The 15,859-nt window shown below is 35.1% G+C and overlaps 1 long non-coding RNA gene across 1 annotated transcript in view; it reads left to right on the forward strand.

Moving 5' to 3' along the window:
- Nucleotides 1-15,859, forward strand: part of LOC125281477 (uncharacterized) — a 438,012-nt gene that overhangs the window by 101,143 nt on the left and 321,010 nt on the right. Inside the window, exon 2 of the long non-coding RNA XR_008957336.1 lies at nt 6,340-6,388. This is a non-coding gene — a long non-coding RNA (uncharacterized LOC125281477). The remainder of the gene's footprint in view (nt 1-6,339; nt 6,389-15,859) is intronic.

Here is a 15,859-nt window from a genome sequence, read left to right on the forward strand (position 1 = left end):
ACTGTTGGTCTTTCTGCCATGCATTCAAAGTCAACCTTTAACCCAAGTCAATTGGAATTTAAACACAAATCCACTGTAAGAATTGAGTTCAGATAGTGCAGTTGGTGACCTCCAGGTAATCTTGTGCCAGTTTTTATCAAAGCTGCAGAGCATACTGGGCACAGTATAATGGACTGTGTGAGGACACCTGGCAACTAGGTAATCCTTGTTCAGTAACTTGCTAGTCTGTTGACCTTAGAAAAGGCATGCACCTCTGTGAGTCTTAGGCACTTTTTCTTAATGATGGGAATAGTAAACTCTGCCTACTACAAAGTCATTGTGAGAGATAAATATGGTAAATAAATCCAAAAATCATAAACCTTGAAGGTATAAAGATCTGTCCAACTATAAGAATTCCCTTTTGGGGCTCCTGGGTTGCCCAGTTGCTTAAGCATCCAACTTTTGTTTTCTGCTCAGGCTGTGATCTCAGGGTCATGAGATTGAGCCCAGTGTCAGGCTCCAGACTCAGCACGGAGTCTGCTTGAGATTCTCTATCCCTCTCCCTCTGCCTCTCCTGCTTATGCTTTCTCTCACTCTCTAAAATAAATAAATATATCTTTTAAAAAAAAAAGAATCCCTCCTTGACTTTTTCTGTTCCTCCCTGTCCCCCCTTCAGGGTGGGACACTAGAAGGGATTATCTTTTCTGCCTCCTTTCCCTTCTCCTTTAAATGAAATACTATCTTTTTACTCCATCATTTTACGGGTCAGTGTGCACTTTTTGAGAACACAGCCAACCACTGATTTCTTTTACCTGTTCTTTTTTAAAACCCTAAAATCATCCACAAAGCTGCTCCTACTCTTTAATGCTGTAATGAATTTTTATGTGCAGGCTGTACTAATTATACTATCACTCTAACTTTAGTTTAAATATCATCTCTTGAGATAGCCACCACCCACTGGCTACCGCACCCCTATGGGATCACTCGCCATCCTCCTTTATTTACTTTATGGCACTTTTGATGACTAAAATTACCTTCTTCATTTATTTGCTTGTATGTTGTATGTCTCTTTAGTCAATACAATTTTATTAGTTCATTATGTGACAGACAGTGTCATTGGAACTGGGGATAGAAAAATAGGAACTGAACTGATGTGTGTGCCCTTAAGGAAACAGACAGTAATAAATATTGATAATAATATCTATCTATATGTATAAACATCAGGTGGTTAAAGGTGTTATAAAGAATAAAGCAAGCTGAAAGATTAAAGAGGGAAGGTGGTTATGCCATTTTATGTCAGATGTTCAGGGCAGAGGCCCCTGATTAGGTGCTATTTGTTCAAAGACCAGAAGGAAAGTAAGGGAGGGACATAATCTAAGGAAAAAGTATTTCAAGCACAGAGAAGGCCCTACAAAGGCCCTGAAGTGGGGGCATGCTTGGTATTTTTAAGACAAACTGAGGGGGAGCCCCGGGTGCCTGGAAGGCAATGAGCCAGGCAAGAGTAGGAGGCTATGGGACCACAGAGCACAGGGTGGCCCTGGGCATATCAAGCGCAGGCTTCAGAGTCCATGTTAAGATATGAGATTTTACTCTGAATGAAATGGCAAGTCTGGAAGGCTTTGGGCTGAGGAGTGATGTCATCAGACTCAAGTCACTGTTGCTGCTTAATGGTGAAGAAGATCAACTGGGAAGAGAGAACCTGTGACATGCTAGAACTCACTCCCTCCGGCCCTCCAAAAGTCACTGTGCTCATCTCTTTGAGGACGCATAGTCATGTCACTCTTAATTAGTCCTGGTGGGAGTGTTTATACCATGCAAGTCTGCAAAAGCTGTCAATCAGGGATTTCTTCTCTCTCTCTCTCTCTCTCTGCCCCTTCTTCATTTTGTCCTTGCCTACTTTCCTTCTTTCCTTCCTTCCTTCATCCCTCCTCCTCCTCTTCTTCCTTCCTTTGTTTTCTTTCTCTCCTTCCTTTTCTTTTATAACATTATCAATATTTATTATTTATAAATAAAGTTATCAATAAACGTAGTACATCAGCACATCTTGGAGGAGAACACTAGGAGATTGTTACAACAGTTCAAGTGAGAGATGATGGTGGCTTAGATTAGACAAGGGTGGTAGTGAAGGAGATGATTAAGAAGTAGTCAGATTCTGGAAGGCATCTCCAAAGAAATCACTGAGGGGCTTTGCTGACTGATTGAGAAAATGGTTGAGAAAATGATACATTAACGATGGCTTCCTGGTTCTTGACCTGAGTAACTGAAAGAATAGTTGTCAGTGATTGAGATGGAAATGGCTTCAGAAGGAGCTGTTTAGGAGGCAAGTGTCAAGAATCTGGTTTTGGAGGTGTGAAGATTGAGATGTCTCTAAGGTCTGTCCAAATGGAGATTTCATGTACAAAGTTGGATATTTGAGTTTGGCACTCATGAGAGGAGTCTGGACTAGAGATACCACCTTGGGAATTGTCTGTAAAGTGAATGATATGCCTCTGTTCTTCATAATTTAAATGGAGATTAATCACATATCAGTTATTCAAAATTTTCATGCAAATCAGAGAAGCAATGTCAATGCCTGGCTATTTCATCTTGTTGAGACTGCTGAGTCAGATGTTCTCTTGTTACATTGTTTTATAATATAATTTAGATAACTAAGTAAATTCGTATGCCATGAATTGATTAAAGCCCTCCTTGCTCTTCCTCCAATTCAATTTCATGCTTATGCTTTCTGCTTCTTGGAACCTGTTAGCTCTAACCATCACTTCTCAAAATCTGGTTCCAGGACCCAGAACTGCCTGCATCAGAATTAATGGGTATATTTTAAAATGTAGAATCCTGCACTTAAATACTAGTCTTATTAAATAATAATATTAGCCCAAGGTCCAGGAATTTGCATTGGAACAAATACTCGTTACTAGTATGCAAATAAAGATTTGGCCATTCCTGCTATAGTGTGTAAACATAAAGTATGGTCTTTTTATCCTTTTTAAGAATCTCCCTTTGCAAAAAATTTTAATGACTATTTATATCATGTATATAGTTAAACCTGCCCACTCATATTCTAGATTGCTTACATTAGAACAGACTTTATTTCAGTCATAAAGAGTTTGGTCTCTAGTTAAGGAACTCAATAGCAAAGTCAAATTTAATCATCTTTTTTTTTCTTTCTGAAAAGTACCATTTTAGGATATACTGCAACTTTAGGATATATTCAAGCAGAAAAACTCCGTTTCAATTTTAGATACTGAATTGCTCTGATACTTTTAAAAGTTTGCTAAATATTTCTGATTCTCCCCTGTTCTGGGCACATTATAGAATTGTAATGCATTCCCTAGTCTTCTTGTGATTTAAGTGGGCCAGTAAAGGAGTTGAAGCCAATAAGTATTGTACTTGGGGCCAGAACATTTAATTGCCAGTGTTTCTTTACCTTTCCTGTATCTTTCTCCATAATTGAGATGAAGGCTACCCTCTTTTTCTATTTACATGAGTTACTATGATTAGCAGAGCTCCTATGCCAATCTGTAATAGACATTTAGCATGAGCGAGAAGTACACCTTTGTAATTTTTTGCCACTAGAATGGGGATTGGTTATTACGGTAGCATCACCTATTTTCTCTAGCAAAACTGGACCCGAGTTATCTTCCAGTCCATAGACTGATATTGTGATCTAACTGAAGATAATTTGTTTTTTTTAAAAGTTGTCAGGGATTTCTGTCAATATTTTCATCTTGACGATAAAAGATAAATAAGAACCATATGTCTCTTCTCTTACAACTTTGCTACCAGGTAGTTTGTTCAAAAAACAAACAAACAAAAAACCCAAATAAGTTACAGACCAATTTCTGCAAACACACAAACTTTTACTAACAATCAGTTATAAAATCCACCAAACAGCCCATTCCAATAATCCGGGGTAGTCTCTGTTCTCTGTCCTGTTCAGCATGTCATCCAGCACCTTGTAAGAAAGGCACACTGTTGAGCAAACACAACAGCACTCTGGTGGCAGGAGCCTTGAGCCTTCCAGTAGCACCAGGCAAAAGAGGCGCCTTCTTAATTGAGGAGTGGGTGACAAATTAAACAGAATTCCAAATCTAAGGTGTCAAAGATGTTAGCCTCTTGGCCTTTTACTAGGATTTGTATATGTTGCCCCCGAATGAGGAGATGATTGCCCAGTATTTCTAGCCAATCACACATCTTGGAGCCCACTTGCCTCACCAATGAAAACTGTCACATCCTTTGTAAATTATCAACCCCCCATCCCATGTATAATTTCACAGAGCAATATTTGCAAAGTCAAAGCATTCATCACAGTTGCCCCTGGATTTCGAACTATTGGTTAAGAAACCTGAAATCCTAACCAACCTAGAGAGAGAACTCTTGACTAGAATTTTTCAAATCTTAATTTTTTTTCTAGTTTGTAAATTAAAGGTAAACTAATATACTTCATACTGTACCTACTGGAGTGTTTTAAACTAAATTATAGGCACTAACAGAATTAATTATAGATCTTTGTTTATTTACCTTTATGTTCTATTAGAAGTGTAAAACCATAAAACTGACCATACATTATTTCACAAATACAAATGTAATAATACTTGATTTTTAATAGTTTACTTTAGACTTCATAAAGTTCTCCATATTTCTGTACTTCACTTCAGTACTAAATAGATCAATAACTAGCTGTACTTATTAAACAAAAATATATTATTGACTTGTTTATATATTGTGAGGGTTTTTTTTTTAAGCCAAAAAAAAGAGAGACTTTATCAGCTTAAAATGAAAATCTTGAAACTTTGGGTTAGAAGCTTAGAATCTGCTGTCCTTCTCTGCATTTTCATGGTCTGGAAAGGATACTAGCCTTCCTTAATGGTTTAGTTTCCAAATATTTTGCCAACTGTGAATGAACTAGGTCAATGAAGGAAAACATTCTTTCTACAGCCTACATGAATATTCTGCTGTTTGAAAAACTGGACCAGTCCATCAATCATTTTGTTAATATTTGTAGAGTCTCTCTCACAGAGTTGGAATATAATTTGTAAAACCTCATCAGTCAGTATATGTTTCCCCAAATCTTCACCTTATTTCAAATTCTTTTAGTTACTGTTATATATAAATTAATTTCTGAATGCCTTGGAGAGCAAATAATATTGGTAAGGAAATTAATCATATGTAAAGCACATAAAAAGACTGATTTAAAAATATTTCTTAAAAACCTGGAGTCATATCTTAAATATTAAAATTTGAGGCATTTGATGTAATGTATGATGATGTATTTTACTATTAACATTTTAAAATAAACTTATTTTAAAAATAGCATTCCACTAATAACCCTTATGATTAAAAAAATAATGTTTATAAACTTACAGATATTTGAAAAATTAATTGGTGGTATTTTGTGTGTTCACCCATATGACAACCTTTTGTCTCTAAAATTAATATATGATATTTTATAAATAATAACAACAATAACAATAATAAGAGCACAATTTGCCTTCGTAGTTAATTTATGTAAACTTAATTTTGGCTGGACCTGTTTTAATATTTTTATTAATTTTGACTCCTACAAATTTTGATTTTTGGAAGTCATATATTTCCAAACTTAGAAAGCACACATACAGCAAATTGGATTGATTATTCCTAGCAAAGTAATTTATTGATATCAGTGATCCTATTATTGTGCAATAGGCTTTAGGGAATCCAAGAGAATGACTATTTTTATTATGGGAAAAGTGGTTCCACCTGACAGAATTTATAGTGAAATATTTAAATTCTTTAGACATCTCATTTTATTTTTTATTTTTTTTTTAATATTTTATTTATTTATTTGATAGAGAGAGACACCCAGAGAGAGAGGGAACACAAGCAGGGGGAGTGGGAGAGGAAGAAGCAGGCTCCCAGCAGAGCAGGGAGCCCGATGCGGGGCTCGATCCCAGAACTCTGGGATCACGCCCTGAGCCAAAGGCAGACGCTTAAGGACTGAACCACCCAGGCGCCCCAAGACATCTCATTTTAATGAGGATGTTTTGTTTTAAGATTTCTTTTTGAGTAAATGTAAAATGAACATTTTGGATATGTGTTAGTTCAGAAATTTCTTTTTAATTTCAGCTTTATAGAGGTATAATTGATGTATGAAATTGTAGGAGATTTAAAGTGTACATTGTGGTGATTTGACATACGTATACAGTGTGAAAGGATTCTCCCCACAGAGTTAATTAATACGTCTATCACCTCACTATCTTTTTCTTTTTGTAAGAACATTCAAGTTCTACTCTCTTAGGAAGTTTATGGAATTTTTTTTTTTTTTTTTGGTTTATGGAAATTTTTAATGATGACCACATCTTGATTCATTTCTTTTCCTTTCAGGTTATCGATCATTACAATGGCACTGAAAAGAGATGACTCAGAAATAACAGTAAGTCTTAATCATTTGAAAGACTTATCATTTTAATGTTGTACTAAAACATGACAGCATATTTGGCAATTTTTTCCCTTCTAAATTTGTACACTAGTGTAGGGCATAGAATGTGAGCAAAAACCCCCTAGACCTCAAAGTATATTTTTATATGAAGCCAAAATATTTTTAACTAAACTCTGCTAGTCAATAATTTTTGGATTTGGCAAGCTGTAGTACAGTCCTATTTTTGAGAAAAGTCAACAAAGTATTTCCCTTCTAATTCAATATCCTTTTTTCCCCCCTGAAACAATCCTTCCTTTTGGAGCAAAGGCTTATGAACTTAGTGTTTTTATAGCAACAATAATGTATTGTTTCTTTTGCTGTGCTGAAAATAATTACTGTTTGTGTTGGATTTAAACTTTTGTCAGTCAGAAGATCTACTTATTACACCAAATGAGTTAGTATGATAAGAACCCTTCTTTCCTTACTAGAGTTAGATGGTCCCTGTTAGTAATACGCTTACATTTCATACTTATATGTTGCCATTGCTCTTTTAAACTATGAATCTGAATTATGTTTCATATTTATAATAAGCTATTTCAATCACCCGTATGTTTTCTTCTGAAATGGACATACATCCTACACAACAGACTGGAAGAATATTTTTACCTTTAGTCATTATTCATTATAATAATTTAAAATATCTGTTCTGGCTAAATTATTAGCCAACACTTTGATAAAGTATTGTTTTAACGCAACAGGTTTACTTTCTCTCCTGACATGAAAATATACTTCTCTGTTCGTAATATTTCTACCCAAAGACAGCTGATACAAAAATGCACTTAACAAAGCCTCAGTAATAAAACACAGAAAAACAATGTTAAATTCAAAACAACTGGTGAATTTAAATATACATATACGTGTGTGTGCAACCCACAAATACACACAAACACATAGAGATTAAGTGGCTAGATAGCAATATATCATTACACATTTTATAGGTATATAATTATATATCATGTAAGTGTATAATAATATATAATATATTTAAATAAATTATGTAAGTACATATAAGTAAATTATATAAGTATATATAAATATTTAAATTATGTAATTATATAGCTATCTCATTATAAAAGCAATATGTTGTAAAACTCAAAACAGACTCCTGTAAAGAGAAAGTTACTAACCTCCTTTTCCTCCTCTTGGTCTCCTCCCCCCGACCCTGAGGTCGGCAATGTATGCCATGTGCCCCTTTAGCTCACTCATGTGAGTTTCTCCAACATCAGAAAGCACAGATGCATATTTTTACATTTCTTTTGTCAGAAAGGCATATTTTTGATTTTGATGTTTGTCTTTGTAAACAAAATACCGAGAACATTACTCTTCAGCTTGTTTTTCATAGCTATCCCTTCAGGTTAATATGCACAATATTCCATTCTTTGCCACACTAACTTTTAATTAACGAAAATAAAAATCTGGATGTTCACTGTCCTTTTTCTATCACAGCCATAAATTAGAAAGTACCCATATTGCCATGAATGGCAAATCTCAGTGATATTTTCACTCCAGCTTTGATGGTCGTGAAAAGGACTCCACAGCCTGTGTTAGAACAGATATCAAGATTTATGAAGTGAATAGTATTTCAGTAAATATGAGTTCTTGTACCAATCTATCTGTGATGTGTTGTTACCATCTCCAACAAGATCTGATCCTTAGAGTAGAATACATGCTGCTTTGCGACAAGGTAATGGTTGCATTCTTCAGACATCACATTTGATGAAAAAAAAAGAATCACATTATAAAATTATGTGTTTCAGTAGAAAGGAACGAGTTAGAGGATGGATTTGCTATTTTACTACCTTCAGTGGTTTAAATATTCAGGACTCTCTTTTAAGATTAGGCAGCATGAAGAGAACAAAAATAAATTAAATCATAGACTTTTACAAATGCACCCAATTCACGGAAAATAAACCTAGTAAAATCATTTTTGAGGTTAAATAACATTAGTTAATGACAACATTAAGCAATTTTGTTTACAATGGCATTGGTCATCAGAAAGCTATATATATGTATTATATAAAGTATTATAATGTAACATATATTCATTATGTAAGTATATTACATATATATTGATTTTGTATCTATTTTATACTTATATATTCTATATATTATACTGATATATCTTCAATACCGATAGATGCATCTGACTTTTAACCATAGAATATTTTTATTTTACAAAATGTAAATCTTAATGCAACAGTATGACAAAGCCAGATCATGCTTTTAAAAAGGCTTTCAAATTAACAAGTTTTTAAGTCTCTGTGTGGGAGTATGGTGTGTGCATATGTATTCATAGCACTGAGCCTACATTGGGAGTTAACATTGTGGATCAAGCAGTGTTAGCCCAGCTGAAGTGTGAAGAGAAAATTGACAAGAATGACTCAATGCTTCAATTCCAAGAGTAATTCAATATCTACCACTGTTTATTGAACATTTGCTATGTGTTAGATAATCTTGTGAGTGGTAGGGTTACATAGCGAACACAAGTCCTGACAAGTGTGGCTCTTACATTCTTGTGGTAGTGATAGGGGCAGAGAAGGGGTAGACATTCACCAACAACCAAACAAAGAAAAAGTGTCATACTATTTTTGATAGTGATGAATAATGTGGAGAAAAATAAAGTTGAGTGGGAAATTAGGGGAAGGGTATCATCTATTTTAGGTTGGGGGAGGCTTTTCTGAGTTTGTTGCATCTGAGAAGAGACTCACTATGCACTAATACCCAGGAAAGCACATCCTGGCAGAGGGAAGAACTCGAGTTGAGTTTCCCAGGAGAGGGTACCCGGCGTATCTGAGCAATACTGAAGTGGCCAATAGTGTGGGGCCAGGCCATGTAAGCTCTTCTTGGCCATGTTCAGAATACTAGATTCTTTTTCTAAGGCAAATGGGAAGCCATCCATCAGAGCTATTGATCAGAGATACGAACTGATTTTGATTTTTAAGAGTTCGCTTGGCTGTGGAAAGAATAGCCTGAGAGAAAAGTGGAGGATCCGTTCAATACTTAGAATAGTACTTCAGAAGACTGGACTTGTATCCAATAGGGGCTTTGACTTATCTTTTTAAAGATCTTATTTATCTGAGAGAGACAGAGATAGTGATAGAGATAGGAAGAGAGAGCTCAAGCAGGGAGCAAAGGAAGAAGCAGACTTCCCCGCCATACAGGGAACCCAATGTGGGGCTCAATCCCAGGACTCTGGGATCATGATCTTGGGACCATGACCTGAACCAAAGACAGACACTTCGCAGATTGAGCCACCCAGGTGCCCCCTCCAGTAGGTGCTTTTAAATAGAGTTATTTGAATACCATGATATTTGATGTATAATTTATTGAATCCTCACAACAGAATAGACTGTGTAGAATCTTTCAAACAATACAGGCATATAGTGAGTTGCCTGGAAATACTATTATCTTCATCCTCTTTGTCATCATCATCATCATCATCATCATCATTAACGTTATCAAAAGGCATAAGGAAAAACAATGCCCTTAGGAAGAATGATGGTTCCTTCAAATATTTTTATAAATGTGACCCTGTTCCCTTGCTGAAGTCAAACATAGCATAGATTTTGGGGTATGCTATACTACATAGAATCATTTAAGAAAAATACGTATAACATCCACAGCTTTATTCATTCTCAAGTTGCAGCATAAGTTATAATTATAACCTAAGTTAAAGAAAAATAGCAGCTAAAATAAACCTATTTGTACAATTTCCATTTACATTTTAAAAATTGAGGTCTGATCAAGCTTCCCCACATTTCTATGAAAATTTGGTCCTCAAATATATATATATTCATTTTAGGTTGACTTTAAAGCACTAGTTAATCCATAGATCTGACTGTTTTCTGTATATTATTATTTTGTATAATTTTTTTTCAATGCTCAGCCTCAGTTGATAGGGATGGTACATATGTATACACAACCATGCAAAACAGTAACCACGCTCTTTGAAATCCATGGCTTGGTACACAGAGAGGAGTGTATTATTGAAAATCGTTCTTTTGTAAGCTGTTTTTCGACTTATTGCTTCTTTCGTTTCCTGAGGGCTGCTTTATAACAAAGGGCTTATTTGGTACACAAATCAGTTTTATGTGGGTTTTTTATTTTGTGAGTGTGTGTGTGTATTTTGTTTTGGGTGTTTTTGGGTGTTGTTTTCTTTGCAGCCTGACAGAATGACGAATAGTGCTAATTTTAACTTGAGTTTCAAATACTGATTGATATTTATAACATACACCTTTAATGTAGTAACAAAATAAACAAAAGCAGACCATTAAGCGAATGAAGAAATAGTATACATAAAATGTTCCAGTTTTCGAATCTAGGTCTGACAACCCAATTTATATACCTTAGAAATTTCACCTATCTTGTATGTAAATGAACTGGATAATTTCAACATATCCCATATTTTGTATATTAAAGTAGAAGAATAAAGTGTTTAAAAACTAGTAATACTTTGGAATACTCTGACCTCATGAATACTGGTCTCTTAGTAAACATTTCCAATTTAATGATAAATGAATTTGCATATCGAAGGCCAAATTTGAAATCTTCTAAAATTTGAAATTCAGTCTAGTCTCAGCTAAATTATATGTGATTCATAAAAGTTGACAGTGAATTCATAGTGGATTTTAAATGTAAAACCCATGTCGCAAAAGTTAGTTTCGCATACATCAACACCTCCAAGCTGTATGTATCAATATTGATACAGATATACTTTCATAAGTCTTTGTGGAATGATATTAAATTGCTGGTCTTTAGAAAGTTCATATGACAATGTCCGAACAGAATTGAGATCTCACAAATAAAAACATACACGTTCAGGCCTATTTGCCATCATCAGCCTAGCACTAAAGTGCCTTCTGAAAGATGTTACCGTAGAGAGCTGTTTGTTTGGCCTTTCATCCTGCTACCAAATGAGTGTACACAGTTCAGCTGATGTCTAGAAGCTGTTACATTGTGCAGCAGAGACAAGGGTTCTGCTTTTCTAGCTAATAGAATAACTTGCTGTGGTTTAATGTTGCGATCTGGCCCTGGAAGAGAATATGGTCATCGGTACTCATCTGGGAGGGAAAAAAGGACAGAGTGGGGGGTGGGAGGGGGTACAGAGAGAAGGAAGGCAAAGGCCCAAGTGAACCCCAGCTGGGAGGAAAGAATCCACCTCTGTGCCAGGGACTGTCATATTGTGAGCACCCATCTGGTGCTGCGTGTAAATCCAGTGGTGACATGCAAGTATTTTTCATACTCCATAGCACCTCAATGCAAAATATCTATAGTATTCCGGATAACCAAGGAACCAAATTTGAAAAGAAAAGTAAAATAGTCTACCTTTGTTAGACTAAACGAGATACCCAGGTTGGTCTCCACGTTGGCCCCTTCCCTAGAGATTGTCAATGGTAAACTCTAACTAGTCTTGGTTTTTACATTTGGTTCCTTAAAACCTTACTAAGCTCCCAGTAGGTGCAGCTTGGCTTGCTAGGAGGCAGTCTAGAGCAGTATTACATGAAGTGTGATCTGTTGGCCAGATCGTTGACAATGGTCGGATACCAACTAGAAAACAGAAGTATAAAAATTAACAGTAAGCATTTTAAAAATGTTATAAAACGTTGGCTGAGTTATTTTGTATCTGTTGACTCAATAAAATGTGGCTGTTAGTTTTTTAATCTAATTTTTCTAGTTATTTATTGTTATAGTGAACTTGAAAGTATCAGTTCATCACAATTTGGAAAAAAAATCATAGTCTGGCTCTTCACCATAGTTAGTTTGAGAAACACTGGGCTAAGACTTTTGCAGTTTTAACATAGATCATTACAAGACAAGTCTGATCAATAGTACAGTGTACTGTTTTTCTGCTCCCTGGAAGCATCAAGATTACGATGAAGTTGGTTAATTATATCCCCAAAGGAACTTATATTTGATTAATAATCTTCTTCTTTTCTTTAAGAAATATTTAAATATTTATGTGAAAACATTCTGCATGCAAGAAGTCATATTTAAACACTAAATAGAATGCCAATAGAACTGCATTTATAAAATCCTAATATTATTTTACTATATCCCAGTTTCTCCTTGCTGTTACTGCTTAACTTCTATAGTATATAATATATTTTTGTGGTGACCTCTAAAAAAATTATTGGAAAAAATTAAAAAAACATTAAGTTACCAATCCAAGATGTGATTTCTCATGAAAACCTTGAATTTCTGCCCTTAGAAATTATACATGTATGGTCTTTGATAGAGAAGAAATTGAAAAATCTCTTCACAAACTGGAATAATGAAATAATTTGACAGTTATGTTAACAAAGTATCTTATTTTAGCAACCACTTGTGTTTTTTCAAACTCTTACAAGTGAAAATTATTCTTAATAGCTGATTCTTGTAGCTAAGGGTAAGGGATAGGCAAACAAGACAGCTTTTAATTTTGGAAAGCAAGCAAAATGAAATTTAAACATAGACATCAATAGAGAAAAGTGTACTCTAATTTGTCACTAAGTCCTTGCTCCCTATATTAAAACCAGCAATTAACGAAACCCTCACAAAGAGTCATTGTTTGCTGTGCATGTGGCAGGCTGGCAATTGCTTTATAAAATGTACTATTAAATTGCTGTTACTGCCATCTAGTGGGAAAAAATATTCCAAGTCACCGTGTCAGGGATTCTATCCAAAGCCTTAATGCTCCAGGAGCAAAGGAAAGGCCAGCTTTTGTGTGTATGGCAGGAAGTAAAACAGCAAAGACACGCTGTCATGGATATTGGAATATAATAGATATCTAGTCTCTGAATAAATTAAAGAGATTTGTGGGGAGAAAAACGGGTGGGAGGGGAAGCATGCATGTGTATGATTCATTTTGTGTAGAACCAAATTACATATAAAATGCCATTCCCCCTGGACATAGTGAGGTTACAGGACATTCGTATCACTTGTATACTTATTTTTTTTAACCTATTGGAATGTAGATTAAGTGTTTTGCATCCGCTCATTGTCTTAAAAATTAAGATAGCTTCGGTCAGTTTTTCTCAAACTTCAAGGGACATAGGAATCACCTGGAAATCTCATTACGATGCAGAGTGAGACCCAGTATCGCGATGCCTGAGATTTGGCAGTTCGAACAGCTCGCCGGTGACGTTCATGTGGTTGTTTGTGATCAGACTCTACTTTGAGTAGTGATCTCTTTTGAGTAGGTAATCCTAGAGAAGGAGTCCAGAGACGAAGGAACCCCCCCACAAAGTATGCTTCACTGTATATTATCTTGCTATAAATGTCGGAGTTCTTTCAATGGCCTGTAGAGTCAAATTGCTAAACTCATGTCTTAGCTTTGTTGCTTACTATGTAAAGAACCTCGAGCAAGATACACAGCTAACATCTCGAAGCCTCAATTTCACAATCTGTAAAATAAAATAGCAGTCGTATCGGCATCCCATTGTTTTATGAGGAATAAATGAGCTAAAATGAAATCTCATAATGAGCCATAGGAAATTCCCTTTCTATAGACTAAAAACAAACATCCACAGTTTTATGTAGTTAAAACTAAATGTTTAAATTCTGTAGCATAATGTCTGGCACATAGTGGCCAAATACATGTTAGTATCACCAACCAGGGTCACAGAGTAAATTTACGGACATATGAATATACACACACCCTAGAAAGTTTTACTCAAAGAAGAGCGAATTTGGAAATTTCCGTAAGAAAAGCTTGATGTAAATCTGTGAAAGGTGTTACCTTGAGGTTTCACCAAGGGATAAAACAAATAAGAAATGTCTGAATTACTCTGTAAAGAAATCTAGTTCGGTGTGGGAAATAGAACCACACTCAATAAAGAAATGTTGGGGATTATTTACTTTCACCTTTTTCTATGATGTGGAACCGAGTCTGGAATGGCAGCAGAATGAACTTATATTCTAGTGCAGTTTCAGGTTCAGAGAAACACGGAAAGGAAGGTGTGGAGATTTCGGAGATATACCTCCTACCCCACACCTGCCTAGATTCCTCCATTTCAAAGTCCCACCTGAGTGGTACATTTGTTACAACTGATGCTCTTACACCGACACATCGCTTTAAACCAGAGTCCACAGTCGACAGTAGGGCTCACACTTGATTACGTTCTGTTTGTTTGGACAAATGTAAAATGACATGAATCCACCATTAGAGTCTCATACGGAGTAGTTTCACTGCCCTAAAAATCCTCTGTACTCTGCCTTTTCATCCCTCCCTCTCTGCTCACCCCTGGCAACACCCCCATCTTACTCCAGTTTCCACAGTTCAGCCTCTTCCCAAATGTCGTTCAGTAGGAGTCCACAGTAGCAGCCTTTTCAGATGGCTTCTTTCACACTGTAATATACGTTTAAGTTTCTTCCATGTCTTTCTATGGCTTGATAGCCATTTCTTTTCAGTGCTGAATAATACTCCAATGTCTGGGTGTGCCACAGTTTATTTATCTGGGAAATGTATTTTTATTCAACACCAAAGTCACATCACTCAGCAGCACATATGTGCGAGGACATAAAAAGGCATAGATTCTAGGTAAGTTAATATTGTTACAAGCCTGTGGTGGGGAAAATAGGCCATAAAAATATATATTATTGTCTAAGGTATTAGAGCAAATTGTATTTTCTGTATTTTACACTATATTTTTACATGATTTTATAAGCTATGTTACGTTCTTTAGTTGTATGGTGAATTATAAAAGTATGTGATAAATTATTCTTATTTTTATAGTTTTGCTTCAATAAATAAGATTTTAGCATTGTAATTGGATGAAAAGATGATAACTTTAACCCATTTGGATGAAATCATTTCTGGGTTGTTTTTTTTTTTTAGTAAAGTTAGTACATTTGCTTATATGAATAAGTATCTCCTAATTTTGACCCTAAGGCTTTAAGCTTTGCCTGAAGTGTACTTATTTTTGCTCTTTTAAGTATTGTTGGTGAACTGCAGAGAAGGATCTAAAGAATTACAAAAATTGATATTTTTAAATTATGGGTTAGAGTCAGGGTAAGATGTTATTAGGTTAAATTGATGTTAATGAGTATTTATACATGCTATCAAGTGAGAAATCACTTATTTTAACTCTCTGAAAATTCTTTCTCTAAAATTTGAGAATTTGACATTTTTCCCAACCATTTCATGTATATAAAAGATGAGTTATAAACTAGTTTTATAATAAAAATAATTTTTATTACCATGTAGTTTAAAGATTAATGTTCTAAGTTGCAAGGATAGTGGCAAGAAAAATGTAATCTATTCAGTATGGATAGCAGAATGCAGTTAAATTATTAAACCGTATTTATCGGCTGATGAAATTCAAGCTGATATTATATAAAGGGATCAAGGAATTACTGAATTCTATTCCCCAAAGATGCACTATATGTGATCTGTTGTATCAAAAGAAGGCTAACATTCTGGATGCATAAATAAGAATTGGAAACAGG

Source organism: Ursus arctos, unplaced genomic scaffold, assembly GCF_023065955.2.
Source record: "Ursus arctos isolate Adak ecotype North America unplaced genomic scaffold, UrsArc2.0 scaffold_4, whole genome shotgun sequence".
NCBI lineage: Eukaryota > Metazoa > Chordata > Mammalia > Carnivora > Ursidae > Ursus > Ursus arctos.